Source organism: Propithecus coquereli, unplaced genomic scaffold (genome assembly GCF_000956105.1).
Source record: "Propithecus coquereli isolate 6110/MARCELLA unplaced genomic scaffold, Pcoq_1.0 Scaffold262, whole genome shotgun sequence".
Lineage (NCBI taxonomy): Eukaryota > Metazoa > Chordata > Mammalia > Primates > Indriidae > Propithecus > Propithecus coquereli.
Genome location: NW_012148197.1, coordinates 4,073,172 through 4,096,733, shown reverse-complemented (window position 1 = coordinate 4,096,733; position 23,562 = coordinate 4,073,172). Strand labels below are relative to the sequence as shown.

The 23,562-nt window shown below is 42.4% G+C and overlaps 1 protein-coding gene across 4 annotated transcripts in view; it reads right to left on the bottom strand.

Moving 5' to 3' along the window:
* The window catches only part of MBNL2 (muscleblind-like splicing regulator 2), a 156,433-nt gene that overhangs the window by 56,916 nt on the left and 75,955 nt on the right, over positions 1–23,562 (bottom strand). The window lies entirely within an intron of this gene.

The following is a 23,562-nucleotide window of genomic DNA, read 5'->3' as shown; positions in this document are numbered from 1 at the left end:
AACCAGTCTCAAAGAGTCATTGCCTATGGCAGTGTTTATACTTAATCCCCAAATTTTCAAAACACTTGTTGAGAGAATAATTACTTTGGTGTGTGAATTATATACTTTCTGGAGAAAGAATAGCAAACTGTGTTAACCAGTTTAAGTATTATCATTCCCTAAACAATTAGTCCATTTGCAACCAAGAAAAGAGAATATGGATTTGTTTACCAGATATAAAAATAATTTTAAAAAGCAAGCTTGGTGGATCTGGGGAAATGAATTTGTTTATAGTCATCCTAATTCTAAACATCTGGAGTTCTCACTCTGCTTCCCACTAATTTCAGCTGCACTTTTGGCAGCTCAGGCTCCCTCTCTGGAGTTTGAATCTTCCCCCGCTGCCGTGGAGAAGGGAAGCACAGGCCTGGTGGTCTGTGCTGATCAACTGATGCTGTCCTGAGGGTCCACTGTTAGCAGCGTTAGCAGTTGCATCCCTCTTTGGGGAGGATAACCAGGTCGGTGCCAAGGACATCAAAATGAACAGGTCCTCGTTTTCTGCTAATTAGAGTCTATAACAATGGGCAATGTCAGTGTGTCTCCTTAGTCTCAAGTTCATACTGTGGATGTTTCATTCAGTCTGCTATGTACGAACACACAGGCAAGTGTTGGAAGGTCTAGCGGAAAGATACAGGTAAATTGGAACTGCAACTGGAACCCACTCTAAATCAAAGCAGTTTAGGAATCTCTCTCTCTCCATCTGCTTCTCTCTGCACATATGATCTTTTTTATTTTTACTTCTAACTTTACTCATTGCTTTGTGACTTCTCAGTCCCTCCAGCCCTGTCAACTTGCTTCAGGCATCTCTTACTTCACTTCCCTTTCTTCCCTCCTTTGACAATCGACTCAGTCTCTCTGTTTGTTAAAATCAAATCTCCGAGAGAGCATTTCAATTGAGCCAGCACATACAACGCAGGTCTCTGGAATGGCTGTCTTTATGTCTGGTGGCTAAATACGATCTGATCATCTATGATGGGAGGTGGTTACAGGGAACAGAACATAGTTATAGCCCTTCAGCTGGTTGTGGGAGGATTAAACAGAATGCAATTCTTGTATAGAAGATAAGCCATGACAGGCTTCTCTCTAACAACCTCAATCCAAACACGCGTTAGCCACAAACACTGCACTTGGAAGCTGACACCCAGAGAAGCTCATGTATTCAAGATGCACTTACGGGTCTATGCACATAAACATACAGATGGGTCTAACGGAGAGATTGGGGAAAGCAGAGCTTTGCAGAATGGGAATGGAATTAGTGAAATGTCCACATTTCTATCTGTATGGCTGTTTAATTTTGTTCACTCATATAATTGTCAATTTGATCACTAGTCTTTTAATGTAGCTTTGTAACTGCACATACAAATTTTGACTTGACTGGAAAAATACAATTGTCTTGTAAATGCTATTATCCCTTGGTACAACTGGGACTCTTAGGGAACTATATAAACTATTTTTGGCTAATAGAAAATGGTTTATGACATCAAATTAGTAATTTATTGATGGAACCTTCTTTTTCATGAGAATTAATGTCATTTCCTAGTGTCCATACATACTTGTACTAGGGAATATTATTGATCACCTACATCCCAGGCAATTTGTATATGTTTATCTCATTTTCTCCTTATAATAGCAGTAATGATCCCTACTTCACAAAATAGCAGCTAGCAGGCTGGGCACGGTGGCTCATGCCTGTAATCCCAGCACGTTGGGAGGCCAATGCAGGAGGATTGCTTGAGTTCAGGAGTTCGAGGCTGCGGTGAGTTATGATCAGACCACTGCACTCCACCCTGGGTAGCACAGTGAGACCCTGTCTCTAAAAAAAAATAAAAAACAAAATAGCAGATGGGCTCAGAAGATTAAGAAACATTCCCAAGGTCACCTTACTGCTAAGTGGAAGAACTAGATTTTAAATCCTGGTCTGCCTGACTCAATTACATCACTATACCAAGCTATTTATTAGCAATAGTTACCATCCAAGAAGGATAAAAATCTAGCATTATCTTTCATAAAATAATAGGATGCATAATAAAATATTAAATATAATAAAATATATATGAAAATTTGGGAACGGAAAATGATTATTTGGCTGGACCCACACATTGTGGGAACGGAGGAGTAGTTAAGCTCACAGTTCTCGGCTCATAACTTGGCTCTGCCTTTTCCTAGCTGTGTGGCTTTGAGCAATTCCTTGAATTTTTTCTTCATTTGCACAATGAAAATAATCATTGTGTCTTCCTCTTGGTGCTGTTGTGTGATTAAATGAGTTAACACATGCAAAAGGCTTAGAAAAATACCCGGCACATAGTAAGCACTGAGTAAATGATGTTATTATTATCAAAGAAAGAAAAATATTTCTATATGGTATTTTGTTTCCAGTAAGTACAGGATCACCAATTTAGAAGTATTTCGATTGGCTCTTTGGTTCTTCCATAGAATAAACTTCCACATTAAAACATGATAAAAGCTACTTAGTGATACTTATTCAAGTTTTTGTGTTTAAAATTATTTTCAGTTCTACAGGGTTCTTCTGCAAATGCCCATGTTTAAAGAGACAACTCTGACTCCCAGCTCAATCTAGTATTAATATGTTGAAGAATGTTGCACCGTGGGATGTCTCAAGCACAGTAATTCAAACCCTCAGAGACTCTAGGTAGTAGAATTTTAATAAGGGATCCTATAGGATTCTAAAATCCTAATGGAAACGCTATTGTCAAAATATAATGAGCTACTTGACACAGTGAACAATTTGTAAGGAAGTTTTTGTTAAGACATAAGATTTGCCAGGATATGCATCATTGTACAGAAACTGATTATCAAAGCAACTTGTCACAAGGGAGTGAGAGAGGGCAGCGTGTAGAAGCCTAAAACATCTTTGTATATCACTGTGAAACAAAACAGAGGTGTCAAAAATAGTATCTCTTGGTTTTAGTCCAAGAAATAAAGACAAAAATGTCCTGGAAAAATCTTTCTGTGGCTTTTGGGATTTGCTTTTCGTTTTGGTTTGGTTTAGCTTTCTCTTCCTTTTAGTTCTTGGCAAAACACTGTTTCCGGAGTGATAAGGGAGGTAGGGTCCAGTGTCTAGTGACACGGAATGGTGCAGCTTCTGCGGGCTGGAGGTGGGAGCTTGCCATTGCAGAGCGCAGAGTCTTACTGGAACTGGAAGCTGGGAGCCCTGGCCATGGCCAGTCAGATGGACCCACACCAGGGACTAGCTCAAGGGTCACGTAAACCCTTGGGGGCTTTGCTCACCCCAAGTGGGACATGCCAAGTCTGCAACCAGCATGTAGTTGTATATTTCCAGGCTAAGGTCTCATTCATTGATTTATTCATTCAACAAATTTTTATTGAGATCCTACTACAACCCAGGAATTGTGCTCAGTGCTAGTTGAACAAAGGTAAGAAAAACAAGACATGTTGTCTTCCTTCATGAATACTTCATACTTGTAGAGAAAACAGATCTTAACCAAATCATGTCGCGGATCAAGGCCTAATTACAAACTGTGATACATGTTCTGGAGGAGTATGCTGAGAAAGGATAGTGGGCAAGGGTCAGAACTGAGATTGGTGGGTCAGGGAAGGTCTCTGGAGAAGTGACATTTAAATGGAGATCTGAAGGATGAGTAGAAACTTGGCAAGGGAGTGAGTGGTGGCCAAAGTGTGTGTGTGTGTGTTGCTTATGTGTGTGTCTTGAGGAAGATTAAAATGATGAGAACATTCAGAGGAGGAGAGTGTGCTAGGAGAATGTCCCATCTGGGGACTGGCAAGCAGTTTTTTTTAAGGCTACAGCACAGAAGGGGGTGTGGGTAGGAGGATGGGGGGTGATAAGGAATGAGGCAGGAAGTAGTAGGCAGAAACCAGACAAGAACTTTGAGAGCCTGGCTAAAGGGATATGAACTTATTGCCATTGAAAGTTTTTAAGCAGGAGAATAACAAGATCAGATTTATGCCTTATGTTACATTTAAATCTTTCCCTGCTTATTAGATGTTATATTTCTAATTTTATCATAGTTTCTATTGTTTGGAGATCACCTGTTTAAAAACACTAACAGAATTCTGATGGAGTCTACATTGGATTTGTGCAGTTTATTCTACGTACAAGAATAATCTCTACTCCAGGAATATTTAGATTAGGGGTGATGGTTACAATCAAGTTAGAATTTCAAGCTGAATTAAGTTTATTAAAATAAGCGACCATGGAAGATTCTAATACAGAGTACTCATGTCGATTCTCAATAGGATAAAGAAAGACGCTAAACAACTGTAATATGTACTTGGCAGAAGAACAGATCGGAGCTATTAGAATTGCATGGCCATTAAATTACATGGCGTGGGACAGAATAAATGCAGTTTGGGCTAAGAAGAGACTTCAGAATCAGGTTGGTGTGAGGAAGAGAAGCATAACTGAGAAATGAAGATTTTTCTAATTGCTTATTTTAAAACAAATAATTTTTAGAATCTTTTTCTAGCATGTTCCTAATTGAAAAAGTCAATTAAAATATGCAAGCAAAAAGAAAACAGATTAATTCGAAGATTGTTAAAGACTCTCCCATTAACAATAGGAGTTTTTGCCCATAGGAATAGCTATCAGACAACTATATCCCATTAGTTTTCCATGGAAAAAGCAATGGATTTTATATAATCTACAATTCAAACAGTTAAATAGGCCCCTGCTGTATGTATTACTTGTATGTAATTTGAATTGTGATTTTGTGTGGGCTGAGTCATTGATCTGCAGAATGAAAAGAAAAACCTTTGGGGGAAAAATAATTCCGGTTGAGGGCCGGACTCACAGCCTGATCTTCTGAATTTGGCCTCTTCCAGCTCTGTCTTGGCCACTTGCTGCTTTCAGCACGTGATGATGTTTTTACGAGAGCAGGCCAGGCTGTGGAACAGCAAGTGGTCATCTACTATTGAGGGCAGATGGTACATGCTCCAAAAGCAGCCTTCAGGGACACTTCGAGTCTGGGAGCTTGCTCTAGACCCCAAAGTCGGCCATGGGAAAGTCATGGAAGAGCCTGTCAGATTTCTTGCATTCCACACACCCAAGACCAGCTTAGTGAAGCCCTAAGGTCTAGACAGATGCTCTTGCTCTGGAGTTATATTCCTGAAGCCTGTTCTGTCTTGGAACCTCTCCTGGAGACGCAGTTTAAACTAATGAATCAGAGAACAGTCTCAGGATCAGACTACTTGGACTTAAAATTCAGCTTTGCAGTTCTTGCCACAGGACCTTGGGCAAGTGGGACCTCGCAGCCTCCAGTTGCCACGTCTGTAAAATGGTGATAGTAATAGTTCCTGCCTCAGAGCCTTTTGATAAGGATTAAGAGTTAATGCATACAGAATGTTTGAACAGTTCCTGGCACGTAGTAAGCACTCTCTAAGCTTTATCATTACCATCATTATCATCATCATCATCGTTACTATTACTATTGACACTTTCTTTGCATAGTAGGAAAAAATGCATGGTATTGAAAACAACCTCTCTGGTACTTGCTCAGTTCCCTATCACTGTGCTTCTGTCTGGCCTACCACACTCTTTAACCCTTTGTTATTCTTGTTCTCAGTGCCAGCTTCGGTCATTTACCCCTTCAAAGAGCCTCAGATCTGTTTTTCTTTGATATCACCCCTGCTGAAACTTGCCAGGGGTGATCAACATGGCATGACTAATCTAAAGTTTAAAGCAACTATGCATTACAGCTGGGAAATCCCAGAATTCTGTTTGTGACTTCATCCCATAGTGGTTATATGAACTTTTACAAATAATTTATAATAGCCTGTGCCTCAATTTTCTCATCTGTCAAATGGTGCTGATCTTATTCCCATCTCCCAACTCCCTGTGATGGTTGTTAGGGCCCAAGAGACAGCAGAAGTTGCTCGGAAAAAAATGTAAATTGCTATCTGTGTTTTTCCCACATCTATTTTCCCCTTGAATGTTCCTTATCTAGTAAAGGGGAAAGCCACATAAAACAGCAGTTACTGTAAACAGTGACACCAGGGATGTATTATATGTTGGTAACGGTCCAGATATGTTCTGAGAATTATGAGAAGTCTACGTGATGAGGCATGAGGAGATTCAGCAGAAGTGGCGAATTAAGTCAGAATCGATGAAGTCTAGGAGGATTTATTAAGTACCCACCGTGTACCCAGCTTGGAAGTGAAAAATTCGATCAAACAGATCACTGTTTTGTTCCTTGTGCTGCGTAAGTTGTTTAGCAGATATTCTCTAAGTGACTAAACTGGCTGGGTGTATCAAATGTTCCCAGCCTCATTTTCCCTACAGTTTCAAAACCTCTCCCAGTTTTGGAAAGCAGGGAAAAATAAAGTTGAGTAAATGAGCTGATTTTTATTGGTCCATGGTTTTTATGGGTCTGAGTCAGGTAGGCCAAGGCTGAGTTTAAAATTTGGCCTTAACCTCCTCTTCTTCCTCTAGTATGTCTCTGGAAGGATGTGGGCAAGTGAAAATGCAGGGGAATAAAATGGTTATTTATAAGAGCTTAATTTATAACATTAACTATGTGGCTGAAGTAGCTCTACTCTAAGGCAAGTGACAGATTAGGCTTTTAGGCTTCTTTTGAATTTAAATAAACTAATTGAGTCACATGAGCTTTTTTGTGTTATTAGTTCCAACTACAGAACATAGTAAATAAAATACAGCCATGTAAGGGCATTAAAATTAGGAGGAAACTATAGATTCAGGGAATCATTATAAGCAAATGATAATCAGAACTTCCATCAAAATGAACAATTACCCACATCATAGATATTATGCATGAATCTCCATTAGGCTCTTTCTGTTTATTATTTGGTTCAATTTATATTATAATATATCTTTTATAGTCTAGATAGGCAATGATTATTTGGTAAACAGCATAAAATTTTGTACTTATTAAAGACAGATAAAAATGAGATATTTACAGTCTTCTCTCTTCTGGGGTATGTTCCTTTTCCTCTGTTGCTTTCGTGATATGGGCGAAATGTATAGGGTGATATAAGGGATATTTGGCAATGTAGCCTGGTGGGTGAATGAGGAAAAATCACAATGCTGGTAGGCAGTCACTGCCACCTCCAATTTCACCCACCACCACCGATTGCACAGCTATGAGTTTGGGGGAGGAGAAGGAAAAGTGGGAATCAAGTTACATAAGTGGGTGACCAGAAGTCCGTTTGCATTTTCTTCCCAGAAAACCATACAAATAGGTCTGATGGATCATTTCCCCACCTCACTTGGACTCTGGGATGCTGCCCAGAGTTCTCCCCCAAGGCTGGTGCTTTTGCCTTTCTTCAAGGGAGTTAGTTGCAAATGCATCTGAGTGTTCTCATCCCTGGATTTGCATTTAGGGCAGCTTGTTGTCCCCAGAGGGCTGGGAAAACCTTGAGGCCAGCACAGGTGCTTTTAGAATAGGTGACTCATTCATTATTATGCCAATACAGCTGTCCCATTCCTCCAAGCACTATAGGCCTAGGCCCCTGACATTAATTTTGTGACCATTTTAAATAAACAAAATGTATACATTAATAAATGAGGAGGAAAGGCAAAGTAGGTCAATTGTTTGTAGTTTGCCATTTCAAAGTATATTTAAGCCTTTTTTAAAAAATGGATTTTGGTTGCTTGGGCAGTTTCAATTTCTCATACTACCTATGTCTGGTGATTAGGGAGAGCTGTTTGGCAGTTTGATGAAGGGGCCAACCCCTGCCTTTACTGGTAAGAATTGTTCATCCTTTTAATTTTATATGGTAACCAAAAGTATGCCAGTTAAGAGAAATCAGAGAGACCAAAAATAGCCCCTCAGTTCTCTAGAGATTCAAGGAAACAAACTTCCAGGCACCAGATGCTTCAGCTGAAAATTATTTTATTTAACTAGAATATAAATGTCTTCTGAGTCACAGAGGTACATTGGCTGGTGTGGACTATGGTAATATATTAACCTGACACCAAACCAGTCTAGTGGCTGTTTGACTTCATAGTGTCTAGGTTTTCCGACACCATGTTCATAAACGTGTGCAGTGCCACAGGTGAAGTAGAAGTCTCATGAAATATTAATATCACAGCCTGGGGATGCTTCCTGTAGGGGAGGGCACGCCTTTCCTGCCTCCTTCCTGTTTTCTTCAAAGCCCATGGTACAGGGACCCTCACACAGTGAGCACTCAGTGGTGTCATCAAATGATCTTCCTTCTCTCCTTCAACAAATATATACTGAAGCCCTTCTAGGTGCCAAGCCCTGTGACATTAAGTGGACAATTAAGACAATGTGATCGATGCCATGATAGGCTGTGTGAACATATTGTGGGGGGCTCTCCCGAGTTTAGAGGTCAGGAATGACCCCAGAGGAAGGGACATTTAACATCTAAAATAAGATCTTTATCATACTGTCTAGCTGGGGGTGGGAGAAGTAAGAGTTGGTCATTTCGGGGATTAAAACAAGCTGGGGTAGTTCACAACCACTCTATGGGGGTTAAATTCCTGAAGACTTATAAAGGCTTTCACGTAGCATCTGGAACAAAGTACAGTTGTCCCAGAGGATCCGTGGGGAATTGGTTCCAGGACCTCCTAGGATACCAAAATCCAGGATGCTCAAGTCCCTGATATAAAATGGTGTAGTATCTGCACATAACCTACACACATCCTCCTGTATACTTTAAATCATCTCTAGATTGCTGTACTTTTAACACCTAATACAATGTAAATGCTATAGAAATAGTTGTTATACTCTATTGTTTAGAGAGTAATGACCAGAAAAAAAATCTGTACATGTTCAGTGCAGATGCAATATTTTTTGAATATTTTCAGTCCATGGTTTGTCGAATCCACGGACGTGGAACCCGTGGATACAGAGGGCTGACTGTAAACGCCTAGTAAATATCAGCTGCTATTTTCATTATCATTCCCCGTTTGCAATTCCAGAAGCTGGGCAATTTTTAAAATAGGTGAAATCTATCCACCTTATTATACTACTTCTGCTATTGTATAGTCTTTTTCAATCTGATTTGAAATACCATATGGTGGATCACCTACCCCTGTGGAGGGCTGCCTGGAATTTGGGCACAGACAGACAGCTGGCCCTAAAGGCTGATATTTATCGCATGTGCTCCGGTGCAGCTGTGTCATTTATTAAAATCCTGGAAATACTTCTATCCCAGGTAGAAAATAGCCCCTGCCCCAAGCCTGCTTCGTGTCAAGTCTTTTCCCCCCTTCTGTGGCTACTCCAGTCTTTCCTCCAAAATCCCAGCATCTCCCCATCCTGGGCCCCAACAATAAAAGAGTTAAACCTGCACAGCAGGGGGTTTTGCTGCCCACCTGGAAGGTATTTATCATAAAATATTTTGAATGTCACACCTGATTATAAATACGCTGTGACAAAGCCAGAGTGCCCTCTGTCTGAGTTGGAAGGCTCCCAGCAAGGGGTGGGAGAAGGGTTGGTGCCCATGGATGGAGGCATAGGGAAGGGGTGGGCAGGACGGGGAGGAAGACTGGGTTAAGAAGCACTGGAAGAAGTGGGAAAATAGAGCATTCTTTTAAGAGTGCATTTCGAGCAACACAAGGAAAGAACATTCCTCTCATACTGGCTTGGATTACAGACACTCCTGGACTTACATTGGAGTTATGTCCTGATAAATCCATGGTAAATGGAAAATATCCTATGTTGAAAGCACGTTTTAAGCTTACAGTATTTTCAATTTATGATGCGTTTATCCCACGTAACCCCATCTTGAGTTGAAGAGTGTACTAAATGTGTATGGTTTTTGCACTACAGTCAAATAAAATTGTAAATCCAACCATCTTAAGTCAGGGACCATATGTACGTGATGGCTTGGGAATGGCCTGCAGACCTGAACTGCAGAAAAAACAGTCTGGGAAGGTGGAGGGTGCAGCATCTTGCACCATGGCATGGCCATTTATGCACCGGTTGGGGAAGGGTAAGTTGACAGAGTTAGATGGAAGAGGTGTGGGGCTTGTCTGTGTCCCCGAGGGTGGAAGTGGCGTGCCTCCATTCCTTTATTTATCTGACAGTTTTGGAGCATCTGCTCTCCTCCAGAAACTGGGATGGAATTGCACACAGGACACTAAGCCACGGCCCCACCCTTGATAAAAATAGCAAAGACTTATATAATCTGGCACGCATCGTGTATCAGGTAGTTTCTAAATGCTTCTTAAAGATCATATCCGTTTATTCTTCATTATAAGCTCTCAAAAGAAGTGCTGTTAATAGTTCCATTTTATGGGATGAAACAGAGGCATAGAGAGGGGAAGTAACTTTCCAAGGTCACATGGCCAGTAAGTGGCAGAGCTGGGCGGTGGTCGGCCTGGCGGACTGGCCTCGAAGTCCGTGCCATCACCCCTGTGCAGAGCCGTTTTTAAGAAACTTGCAATGGAACATTCGTATGGCACCTTAAAAAGTATTCTTCACACACAGTATCTTATTAGAGCTTCACAACATCCCTGTAACATGTGACTGTAATTTAAAGGTAAGGAGGATGAGGCCCAGAGAGATTTAAAGGTACTCTCCAAGGTCATGTTGTTAAAGTAAACCAGGGCTAAATTCTGGCCTTCTCTCACCAAAATGTGTGCCTTCTCCACTGCCCCTCGTGGCCCATGGGAGAAGCTATGGGGTAACAGATTTCTTGCTCAACATGTGAGATTTGTTTAGAACAGACTGAGTAACCTTGTGTGATAATGAGCTTTACAGGAGGTTACAGTGGGTGGTCAATGTTCTGGGTTGAATTGTGTCTCCCCAAAAAGATATATTGAAATCCTAACCCTTAGTAGCTGAGAAAGTGACCTTAGCTGGAGCTAGGGTCTTTAGAAATACAATTAAGTTAAGAGGAGATGGTTTGGGTGGGCCCTAAGCCAGTATGACTAGTGCCCTTATAAGAAGGGAGGATTTGGACACAGAGGGACGACAATGTGAAGAGACACAGGGAGAAGACGGCCACCTTTAAGCCAAGGAAGGTCTGAGGCAACGAGAGGCAGGGGAGGGGCCTGAAATATCCTTCCAGGGACCTTCAGAGGGAGCATGGCTTTGCTGGCTCCTTGGTTTTGGACCTCTAGCCTCCAGAACTGTGAGAAAATGAATTTCTCTTGTTCAGGCCATCTGATTTATGATACTTGTTATAGCAGCCCTAGAAAACTAACACAGTTTTCCTGTAAGAAATGCTAGATAATATTATTTTTTCATGAGATTGGAGGATACGCCAGTACAGTGTCTTCTAACACTAAGGTTTGATTCTGTGAATGCGCATTCCGATTTTTTTCATGAGCTCAGGTAACAAGATTCCCCCTCCCATTTGCTCAAAAATAAACTATGACAACCCCTCAAATCCTTAACAAGTACAATGATTTTCTAACAATGCAACTAGTCAGCTTAAACACTATCAGATTTCTCATATGGAAAATTTAATAAGAGAGATTTATTTTAGTAAAAGATAAAATGTTTCACTAAAGAACTCATTAGTAATGCATAAAGGCCTACTGAGTCTCTGAAGATCCATTTTCAAAGAGAAATGTTGGGATAATTTTTATATTCTGATTACAGAGAATGACTTGATAAAAACTGTCCTTGATATTAAAATTGCGTGGAGGGGAAAAAATCATTCAGTCAAGCAGGAGGGAAGAACATGGGTGAATTTGGCTAGCATTTCGAAGATGCTTTTATAAAGGTAGATGTGCATTGCTGTAGTGTCACTTATGAACTGGACTGAGGCCACCTTTACTGACACTTTGATGCCCAGAGGGACAATGGTAGACAAGAAGCCTATTAAGCCACCCTGACAACCACCTACCCATTTGTTCCTCCTCATTAGGCCAGGGCTCAAATGCTCTTCCTCCTTGCACTGCTGGGCCTGGCTAGAGCTCCCCCAGCTAGGCCCACGTTCCCAGGACAAACCATGAACAGAGGTGGAATCAATGCCCCAGTTTTGATAACTGCACGGCTGCATCCACTGGGTGTTACGTCTTATGCTCCAGGGTCCCACGCAGCTTCTCTCTTCACCTCCAAGCTCAAGGTCTGAGAACCTGCTCCCCTCCCACTCCTACTTTTTGCCTTTGCATCTGTAAAGCCCCTGCTGCATGTCTGTTGCTCACCTCCAGACTTTCTGAGGATCACCACCCTAGATCTGCCCTCGCCGTGGCCCACCCTCCACAGACACATGCTAATTTTTCTCAGACTTCCTGCTGCCGAATGTATCTCCAAAATGTACCTAGAGCAGGTGGAGACCTTGAGACAACATACCCAGGGTGGAAGTCAGCATCTGAATTTGCATCTCTTTGGCCCAGGGGGCAGGACTGACTCCAGACTCTGGGGTCTCTCCTGATAAATCTAGCCAAACGGTGAGATAGGACATTACTTCCTCTCCCTCTTGGGACCTGCCTATAAACTGTTTGTGGAAGGCCGGGCGCGATGGCTCACGCCTGTAATCCCAGCTCTCTGGGAGGCCGAGGCGGGCGGATTGTTTGAGCTCAGGAGTTCGAAACCAGCCTGAGCAAGAGTGAGACCCCCGTCTCTACTAAAAATAGAAAGAAATTAATTGGACAGCTAAAAATATATAGAAAAAATTAGCCAGGCATGGTGGCGCATGCCTGTAGTCCCAGCTACTCGGGAGGCTGAGGCAGGAGGATCGCTTGAGCCCAGGAGTTTGAGGTTGCTGTGAGCTAGGATGACGCCACGGCACTCTAGCCTGGGCAACACAGTAAGACTCTGTCTCAAAATAAAATAAAATAAACTGTTTGTGGAGGAAGGATTTTCCCTCAGCAAATCCCAAATGTTCCCCATCCCTCCAGATAATCTGGAGGGACTAAGCTCTAGATAGTCCAGAAACTGCTGGTCGAATTTGTTTATAAACTGAATTGATCCATTATTAGAGAGTCTAATGGTTTTCTAAAAAGAATTACATATATGGTAATAATATTTGGTAGTATTTATTGAATGCATATAAACACCAATATTATTATTATTGAATAGTTAAATGCATGCTAGGCTCTGTGCTAAACGTTTCAAATGCACAATCTCAGACAAATTTCTGAGAGGGAGGCACTATTAATATCTCTATTTGATAGATGGGAGAATTGAGGTGTGGGGAGATTGTCCTATCCTAGAGTATGTAAGTAGCAAGAGGTGTAATCAGAATTTGAATCCAGATAGTGTGACCCCCAAAGCTACTGCTCTTAATCACTATACTTCCTTAACTTATTCATATAATTATAAAAAAAATTCTCACAATGTTCCAAGTATGGTGCAAAGTGCTTTACAGAAATTATTTCATTAGTGTTCACAATAAGCCCCTGAGGTAGGTCTTATTTCCCATTTTGCAAGTGTGGAAACCTAGGCACAGAGACGTTAAGTAACTTGCCCAAGATCACACAGCTGGTAAGGGGAAGATCCAAGTTCAGCCTGGTTCCTGAACTGCCACACTCTCTGATATAAATTATTGATTCCTACTGTGTATTGTCTAGTACTGTGCTAGGCCCAAGTAGATATAAAGATAAAAAGTAAATAGTTCCTATTTCCGAGAAAGTCTAGATCTGCAATACCTATGTACATGAATAGAAGAAAGGGAAGAAAGTATAGGAATAAGTAATATTTAAGTCAAATATTAGCCAGAAGAACCATGTAATGTTTCATAACTCATACATTTTTACAAATCCAATTAAAGTGATTGAGTATATTTTATAAATGTGGTTGACTTTTAATACATCAAACTAATAATTGAAGGAATACCCAAAGTAGGCCACTGTCAGCGTATCTCCATCTATTAGGGCAGAAGGCGGCACCACTGACAGCCTCAGGGACTACCCTGCTACGGGGAGATCACAAGCTCTCAAAATCTGCAAATGAGCACCTGCGTTTCAGGCAGACAAATGGATTATGTATCTGTAACACTATGGTTTAAGAGTTATGCATGTATATTTTAGGCATATATCGATGCTTTGCTTATTGAAAAGGCCTAAAGCCCGAGATGGGGGGAGTCCCCCTAGGAACAGCAGGGTGAGGGGTGGGAAACTGTCCACCTGCTTCAGATCACCCCAACATGGAACACACCTGCCTATCCAGGGCACGTCATAGTTGGACACTTTGTGGGGTCCACTGGGAGCGCATGCAGTTCTGAGCTATTTTTACAGACCCAGTGTTTTGTTCATTTTTAGCTACCCGGTTCTACCTGGTTGCCTCTGTGATCCACAAGGACGGCTGGGCGGCGAGAAGCAAGTGCCCCTGGCCCTGGAACACAGTGATTCTTACAGGATGTCACAGGGCTGAGCCGTGACTGGTGCTTCGTTTATCCAAAGCCCGGCATCTCCCTGATGGAGTTATCCAGCCCCGGATCCACACCCAGCCTGTCTCCTGCATCATCCCCCCCCTTTCGTTCCCACAGGCACCGTCAGGCCAGGGCAGGCCGTCAGATGTGGGCCAGCGCTGACCGTGGATGCCACGTCCACCTCCCCACCACCGCTCTCCACCCTTCAGTCACTCAGCAAACATTTGCTGCCTGTCTACTCTGGGCTGGGAGGTATTCTAGAAACACGGGATACACAAATAATGAAACTCACAAATGTCCCATCCACATGGAACTTAGCTTCTGGTTACGGGCACAGGCAATAAGCAGCGAGGACAGTACACAAGCTACACAGCAGAATGTGCTGAGGGCTTTGGGGAAGAACGACTGGTTAATTAGGACGGGGGCACTGGAGGGGTCAGGTTGCCTTTTTGAGTTCGATAGGCAGGGCCAGCCTCACTAAGAAGGTCATTCGAGGAAGTGGGGAGTTCGCCTGACTGTTTCTGGAAGAAGCACATCACAGGGACAGAGAACAGCAGCGCAAGGGCCCCAGGAGGGAGCATGCCTGGCCCATCTGGGGTCAGCCAGGAGGCTGGGGAACCTGGGCCCGGGAGCCAGCGTAGACAGCGTGGGAGAGGGGTCTGGAGAAGCAACCGCAGCTTGATCAATAAGGCCCTGATTGTAAGGACTTGGTTTTCTTCTTTGAAGGAAATGAGAATTTTGAGCAGAGGAGTGATGTGATGTGACTGACTGTTTAGAAGGATGGCTCTGGCTGCTGCGAGAAGAGACAGCAGGGCCCGAAGTCGGCCCTAGGCATGGGGAGACCAGCAAGGCCATGGCCGTCATCCAGGCTTAAGCAGGCTGCTGACAGTGGAGGAGGCGAGAGGTGTGGGGTCCAATAGGACTTGCTGACACACTGGATGTGAAGTGTGAAAGAGACCAGTCAGGACAACTCGAAGTTTTGGGGCTGCTGGCAGAGTGGACTTGTCATCAATCAAGATGCAGAAGGCATGGTTCCAGCAGGTGTAGGGACACAGCAGGAGTCACATTCTGGATGTATTAAGTTTGAGACGCCTGGAAGACATTGAAGGAGAGGCACCAAGTCGGCAGCTGGGTGCAGGAATCTAGAGCTAGGAGAGAAGCGTGGTTTGCAAGTGTGTATCTGGACGTCATGGGCATATGGAAGGGAGTGACAGCCACAAGCAGGCTTCCTCGGTTATGGCCCTGCGTGCTTCTCTCTCCTCCACAGAACCCCCAGAGAACACCCTCCTCCCTGAATCTCTGAATCACATGCAGGTGTCCTTGCCTGTGAACAAGGCCTTCCACGTTGTCAGAGTGAGCTTCCTTTTCATGCAACCCTGATCCGAGCCCAGGTGGAGCTGGGAAAACCCGGGGCCTTACACCTTTCTGCCTCCTCTGTGAGTTTGCTCAAGATGTTTCCACTCCTCTGTCTTCATCCCTGTTTTGAATTGTCCAAATTCCACTTCCCCACCAAGGTCCAGCTCAGCTGACCTTCCCTCAATTGAGTGACTCTTCAGCCTTCCTGAAAAAGCATTTTTCCCTTCTCTTCACTTCTCTAACCATCTGTACCTCTGCGGCGGCACTAGCCCCTACTGCCTGCTGTTACCACCATCGATATCCATGTCAATGTCGGATCCCATCTCAGGCCTTTCCTGTGAGTTGCTCGTGAGCAGAAGCTCTCTCATGACACTCGGGGTAGCCAGCAATGCAACTTTGGATAGGGTGTTACCAAGGAAGGTCTCTGCGAAGATGCCCTTTGAGACCTGAAGGCGGCAGGTAGAGAACCTGTAGATTCGGGGCAAAGGAGACAGGGAGTGCAATGGTCCTGAGGCAGGGGCGTGCCTAGAATATCCCGGGAATAGCACCCAGGCCAGTGTGGCTGGAGCAGAGGGAGTGATGGTAAGAGCAGTAACTAAGATTGGGGAGGTGAGGACAGAGAGGTGACCAGATGGTGAACCTTACCAGTCATCATGGGGACTTTGGCTTTCACTCTGATTGAGATGCAAAATCAATGGAGGGTTAATGCACTGGACTATATTACCGAGAGGTTTCAATGTTCTTCACATATTTTTTAAATGTATTAGCAACTTTAATAAATTATGAGAAAGTGCATTATGTCAAACTCCGGATTGCTAAATACTGCTGATCTCATAAGGATCTCCATTTAGCACTGCCCTTGTGACCAGGGAGCAGGCCAGAGCCTGGGAGAATGCAGAGGGCTTAAGGACAAGAAGCCGAGATGCAGCCGCCACCCGATTTCCAGTGCACACGCCCTCCTTGAAAGGGGGTGGGTGGCTCTCCCAGCAGCCTCTGCCTCAGCCTTAAAGTCTAAACAGCTGGGAATGGATCCCACCATCTCTACTATGAGGAGGGCTAAGGGGAGAAGGCCACCCGCCAATGGCTGTTCAGGCCGCGGACTTCAGACGTTCCTCCAAGAGCAGAGAGAGGAGAGAAAGGGGCCGGGAAGAGTCCTGGTCAAACTCCTGCCAACTCCCTTTACGTCTCACAGTGTAGGGTCATCCTCAAATCCCATTTCCTCCACTCTCACTCTTCAATAAGATTTTCTATTTTAAAAAACGTGATGGGGTGCATGACAAAGAACACATCAGCTGATGAGAATTTAGAGGCTTCTGTTCTGCCTCCTGTGAGGGGCGGGGTCTACATGGGCAGGAGTGCGGCTAGGTGTGTGGAAAGGAATAAAAGTAGGGAAAAGCACGGATAATTGCTTCGGAATAAGTAAATTTTGATAACTCAGTTCCTATTTTCAGAATTTGAAGTTAACACATTGGATCTGCTTTTAGCCTGACAAATGCTAGAGGCATTGGACCTTTAGAATTTTGGGGACACTTTCAAGCTCATGGTCTTCAGGTATTGGAGCATTTACTTCTCTTTGGCATATCTACATGCAATTTCTCCTGAGAATTTTCTAGAATTTATTTTCCTCTGACCTTCTCAGTGTTTCCCTCTGCAGGCCATTGCTACCCCAGTGGACGTGGAGTTTTCACCAGGGAAACATGGCTGCATGTATGACCAAACACTGCTGGGAATCTAAATACATAGTGCCGTGCAAGTACATGTGCAACAGTTTCCAAAGTTATAAATTCTGCTGTGAGGAATACAACGCAGATTCAGACGTACAATCGTTAATTAAATTCACAGTGACTTTTGTAAGATATGTTCCCAACCAACACATAGTGAAAACATATTTAGTAGTGTAGACACTCAGAGATAATTTTTCAATATTAGAAGAGGAATTTTAATTCTTCAAAAACCTTTAAGTAGTAAATAATAAGTAATAAAAATGAATGTAAGGTGTGAGCTACTGATGTTTGAATTCTAAACCCAATGGCTGTGGTTAGACCAAACTATGAGTCATTAAGACTTGTAGGAAAAAGAGACATTTCTAGGGTCTCCTGGTCTGTGACACCCACCATTTTAGACTCATTTCTTGGAGGTATTTCCTACTTCTTCTGGGCAAGGCCTTTTATAATGACAATAACCCTGAAGTCATTAAAACTTCAGTGCAAAGTAATCTGTTAATCACTTGCCTCCAGTAAAAGAGGATGTTAGAGTAGAAAGAAAATAGTAGACATCATGGAAAAAAATATAAAAGACGTGCAATCAGGAAAAGAACCCAGAAAAGGGAGGTAAAGTGGGAAAAGTGCTGCAAGTAGAAGAGAAATTTCTTTTTTTTGATCATGAGAGGATATTAGATTTTATCAAACACTTTTTATGCATCGGTTAAAATGATGTGTTTATTCCCTAATTCTATCAACATAGTGTATTGCATCAATTGATCTATGTGTGTTTAGAAGCACTTTGCCAAAGGCTGGGGCAATAGTTGACATGTGTACCTATACTTTTCTTCTATGAATTTGTTTTTTCAAGTTATTGCCTGGGCTGGATCATTTCTAGAATTTTCTCACATGCCATGGGGATTTGAAATTTTAAAACTTTACAATGTTTCAACTCAACACTAAGAGCTAGTTATTGGTCATAATTAGTTGGTTTCATTCAAGTTAATATCAGGAGTAGAAGCTCTTTTTCTTACTTCAAAGAAATAACAAGATCAAGAATGGCACAGAGAAGAATTATCTATGATGGAAAATGGGGCAAGTTATGCAAAGGAGGAATGCTGGCACCTGGGCGTTCACTGGAGATTTAACCAAAGTGTGGAGGCCTAGGAGGGTGCTAAGGACAGAGGACTGCTCAACCCTAACTCAGCACTAGCCCTTAACAATATTTCAACACATGCTTAATTCAGCCAGCTTCAATGACCCCAAAGCAAACAACGAAGGCCTCTGATGACCACCACACAGTTACACTTTTTTTAAAAAAATTGCTTCTAAAAAGCCAAAGCTATCTCAAGAAATTGATGAATAGCTCTTTCCAAGTAATACAATTTCACTTTGCTAATTTTGCATTTCTGAAATCTTTCTCTTTTCTTTTAATTAAAAAATATAATCCCATAAAGCGTAGCTAGGACAAAAGGCTTATGTGGCTTATTCTCTTAAATTTAATTATAAACATTTTAAAAATTGGAAAACATAGGGGAAGGGGAATTCACCCATAAGGGCACCACTCTACTATCATTACTACTATGTTTGACGACTCACTTTTGACATTTTTCTTATTTTTATATAGTTATAATCTTGGTGAATAATTTTGTCTCCTGATTATTGTCACCGAGCCCATCATACACCTTGTTTCTCTGCTGCTGGAGAGGCCTCTTGTTTACAATGCCTGTGTTCTATTTGCTTGAATGCATGCACCACGATTAACTATTTCTCCCATTTTTGTTCTTTATAGTTCCGCACTTTGATAAATAATTTGCGACAAGCATTTTCATATGGCACAGTCCTCCCTCCCCCTCTTTTTTATTTCCTCAGTGTAAGTGGAATGATTAGATTAAACAGTATGGATTTTTGCATGGCTCTTACTGTATCTTGAACTGGCATACTCTTAAATGTAATCTTATCTGAGCACTCAGCGTATCTACATGTTTTTCTCAAGAACTAATCATATTATATTGATTTTTATCAGACAATGAGCACATGTTTTTCTTTTTGCCTTAACTGCCAGGAAACTCAGAGCTAAAATTCAATCCAATAATGAGTTCATCTCAGGTGACCTGTAATATGTTTCTCTTTTCTTTTAGGTCAATTTTCTACTTGGTTGTTCCTTTAAAAGAAAAAGGATGCTGAATTTTAGAAGTTCCCTCCAATTCCTTCTATAGACAGGCAGGCTAAAAATCGCACTCGTATATGCACACAGACATACATACAAACATGTATTTATGGTATCTAACATAAAACTTTATATAATGAGCAGTGTGCAATGAAAAGTTCTTGGAACTGGAATCTGTAAGATGATCTAGAGCAATCTTCTCCTCGTAAGACAGAGACACTGAGGCTAGAGAGAGAATGTGACTTGTCTGGGATCAAAGAACTATCATATTTGGAGTCAGAGCCAGAACTGAAGACCAGGCCTTTGCAGGCCCAATCCTGATCAAAGCGTAGGGAGCCGATTATCTGCTGTGCCCTACCCCGTGACACTTCTGCCAGGGGCTCGGTCGGGCAGCGTCTCTCTCTATGACAGTTTTATCTGTCTCTTTTCCTTTGATTGCCATCCTCTGTGAGGCCCCCATCAGTTCATGCCCAGCTATGTCAGTTTGCCAGGGCTGCCACAACCACGTACCACAAACTGGGCTGCTCAAACAAGAGAAATCTATGCTTGCACAGTTCCGGAGGCCGGAAGTCCAAAAGCAAGGTGTTGGCAGGGTTGGTTCCTCCTGAAGGCCATGAGGGAAAGATGGTTCCTGGACCCTTGGCCGGAGACGGCTGTGTTCTCCCTGTGTCTCTTCACACTGTCCTGCCTCTACACTCATCTCTGCATCCAACTTTGCTCATTCCCCCTTTTAAAAAGGACTGGCTCTAATGACCTCTCTTTAACCTGATTACCTCTGTAAGGTTTCTGTCTCGTAAATAAGTCACATTCTGAGGGACGGTGGTTTGAACTTCAACATATCAATTTGGGGAGTTGCTGTGTAACCGCTCTTGGTTGCAAAGGTCATTTTATTTATTTACTTTTGATTATTATTTATTTTTTTTTTTATTTCAGCATATTACGGGGGTACAAATGTTTAGGTTACATATATTGCCTTTGTCCCACCCGAGTCAGAGGTCATTTTAAAAATGTTTCCATTCCCTGTTCAAAGTCTTTCCTTGTCCTGACTTACCAAATAAAGTCCAAATTCCTTACTTGGGCGTGCAAGCTCTCCCACAATCCCGTTCCAACGTGTCGTTGTTATTTATCTCCCTACGTGCCCCGTGGTCTTCTATACTGCAGTCTGAGCTCTCTCGGATTCCAACACACCCACACTCCGCTGCCTTCGCGTCCGTGCTCATGGGGTCCTTTTGCCCAGATTGCCCTCTTCCTCTCCTCCCACAGGCCCTCCGCAGATGCCCTCGCCTCCTCGTTGCCTTCCCAGTCCCACTCAGAAATGTCTCCTCCTCCACAGGGCTTTGTTTCACTTATCTTGTTGGCTACTAGATTATGACCATTGTATCACAATCACTTTTGTGTTCCCTCCTGCCGGACTTCACCCTCACTAAGAGTAGGAACTTCCCCCACCTTACATCCTTCTCCATGCCTGTTCTTTCTCAACTCCCCTCAAAGTGGTTGCTTGTACCCTTTATGAACATATAGGAGGGAAAAGAAATATTCTCTCATAGAAATTAATAATAGTAAGACTTTAGGGTTATCTAAGACAGCTCTTGTCATAGTAGCGTGCAGACTAAACATGATGTATGTTAACAGACAGTGGAATAAATAAAATGAAGGCTGAGTATAAGATTTAAGATTGTTGGTGTATGGGCATGGGCAGTCTTGAATGGGACATATCATTTTTACTAGGATTTTCCCTTTGTCCTCTGTGTTTTCCCCGTCCAACAGAAAATTCCATGAAGCTCATTGCTAAAGAAAAGTAAATATCCAGATGGCCAGAGGGATGACCTTTTTCTAACAGAGGGGATGGATTTGTTATCCAGCCAAATGTTTGAAATTCTTCCACCAGCATGCATAATTGAGAGAGATGTGTTAATTACCCTTACGTGACAGCTGGTAGGACTTCCTAGACGAACTCTGAGAAGAGTATTGATCTGGAATCATTGTAAGTCACTGTACTGTGGTGATAGAAAGGTAAGGCCCTTGCAACGGTTTTCGAACGTGCAGGTCAACGTGCAGGTCCTCTGTGAACTGGGGCCCGCAGGCATATGGCAGCCAGCCAAGGCTCGTCAGGAACAAAAGCACCAGTGTAACTCTTTGCATGACATTTAAATGAATGACACAGGGAAAATCCCAAAGACGTAATCCCTCTTATTACAATAGCTCTATGGCTCAAATTGGGCTGTTATCAAAGAGAAACACAATTCCAGAAAGCGAGGATGAGATCTTTTTTTTTTTTTAACCACCTATAGCTGTGAACAGCATCCCCATCATTGGCTGTTATTTAAGGGAACTGAGTGCACAGTTTTGGACTCAGCATTGTGGACATCTTGAAAAGGGAAACAGAAAATATGATCCTTGCCCTAGAGGAGTCACCGTCTTGGCACTTGGGTGGAAAATAATTTAATTCTCTGAAGTCTTTTCCAGCTCCAAGACTTTATGATTCTATGATCCAGAAAGAGAAATAATTTTATCTTTAAACAGAAAAAATGTCATGAAGATTCTTTTGTCTAAAAAGCAATTCATATTTACTGACTAATATAATTTATCACATTGCTTCTATATTAAATGGTTCAGTTTTTATATCACAAATCTGCACAAGAGAGGTTTTGAATTTATTTTTCCCTTTCCTGTTGCTGACTAAATATTTTTTCTTTCACCTGGAGTCACATGAGATGTGGGATTACTTGATTTTTCTGAAATCCAATATAATGGTATGTCAGCTTCCAAAGTAACCACTTTGTTGTTCATTCATACATTTCTGGAAAAACTATCTGGTTTTGGTTTAGTCTAGGAAAAATATATTCAAAGTTTTTTTTTATTAAAATGTGTAGAAGAAAAATAGACATCTCTTTTAAGCAACTGGAATCAATTTAAGGCTTTGGCACACACAATGGAAAAATCAATGGAAAGTAAAAGTTGAAAGGCAAAGTTTGCCTCTACGAGTGTCACTAAACTTGCGTCCACCAAGAAAAATAAAAGGGGGATCTTTTGACAACCAACTAGGATTTTAGGTCAAATAATCAATCAATCAACCAATCAAATCAATATGGTTTTATTGAAGATATACTATATGCTGGATGCTGGGAAAAGGGACCTGTAAGACTCAGGCTTTCTCTCTATCATTCAAAAAGGTTTTCAATTTAACTAGGGAGATAACAGAAACATGCCTAGAGCAAGAATATAATGAATAAGATGCTATGTTGATAAAAGTCAAGAGTCTACAGGGTTGGGCATGCAGGAAGACCTCATGAGCACTGAATGATCTCACCAAGGTTGAGCTTCCACAAATTTCTAAAATTCTGTTGAGAATCCATCCACATTTGCTTCCCAAATGGACATGAACTTACAGACCTTGAGCCTTATTCTTTTTCTTTTTCAGGCTCCACTCAGCCCCAGGAGACCAATATCCAAAGGCTCTCTCCTTCCCATGCACGTGTCCTCCACATGAAAAGTGAGCTAATAAGTAGGACACCTACTTCCCCCCCCACACCCCCCACCTTTCTGGTGCCGAAACCCACTTTTCTAGAAGTGTTTGCTCCTTTGTTCCTTACTCAGGTGGAGCAAGTAAAATGAGGACCACCAAGGGGTGAGTTTCCCATTTACGTCCTAGTCCTTCACACTGGTGGCCCAGCCCCAGACACTCCATATTGTCTACGGTTTGTTGCAATGCAATGTAATAGGTGTCACTGAAGTCGCTGTGGTAGCAAGAAGAGACCATCATCAGTCTGGTTTCAGAGGGTAATGGAAGGCTTCAGAAATACGCATCTTGAAGGAAAGGAAAGCAAGGAGAAGATAAGGCTTGGAGAAAGTGAGCAAGTGAGAATGCTCGACAGTGTCAAATACTGCTGAGAGGGCAAGGAAAATTAAGGGTTGCAAAAATGGCCATTGAATATGGCAATTAAACAGTTATTGGTGATCTCATCAAGGGCAGTGTTGGTGGAGTGTTGGGAGCAAAAACCAGGTTGGACTTCGGTGAGCAAGCGTTGGGAAGTGGAGGGAAGGAAGGCTGGACAA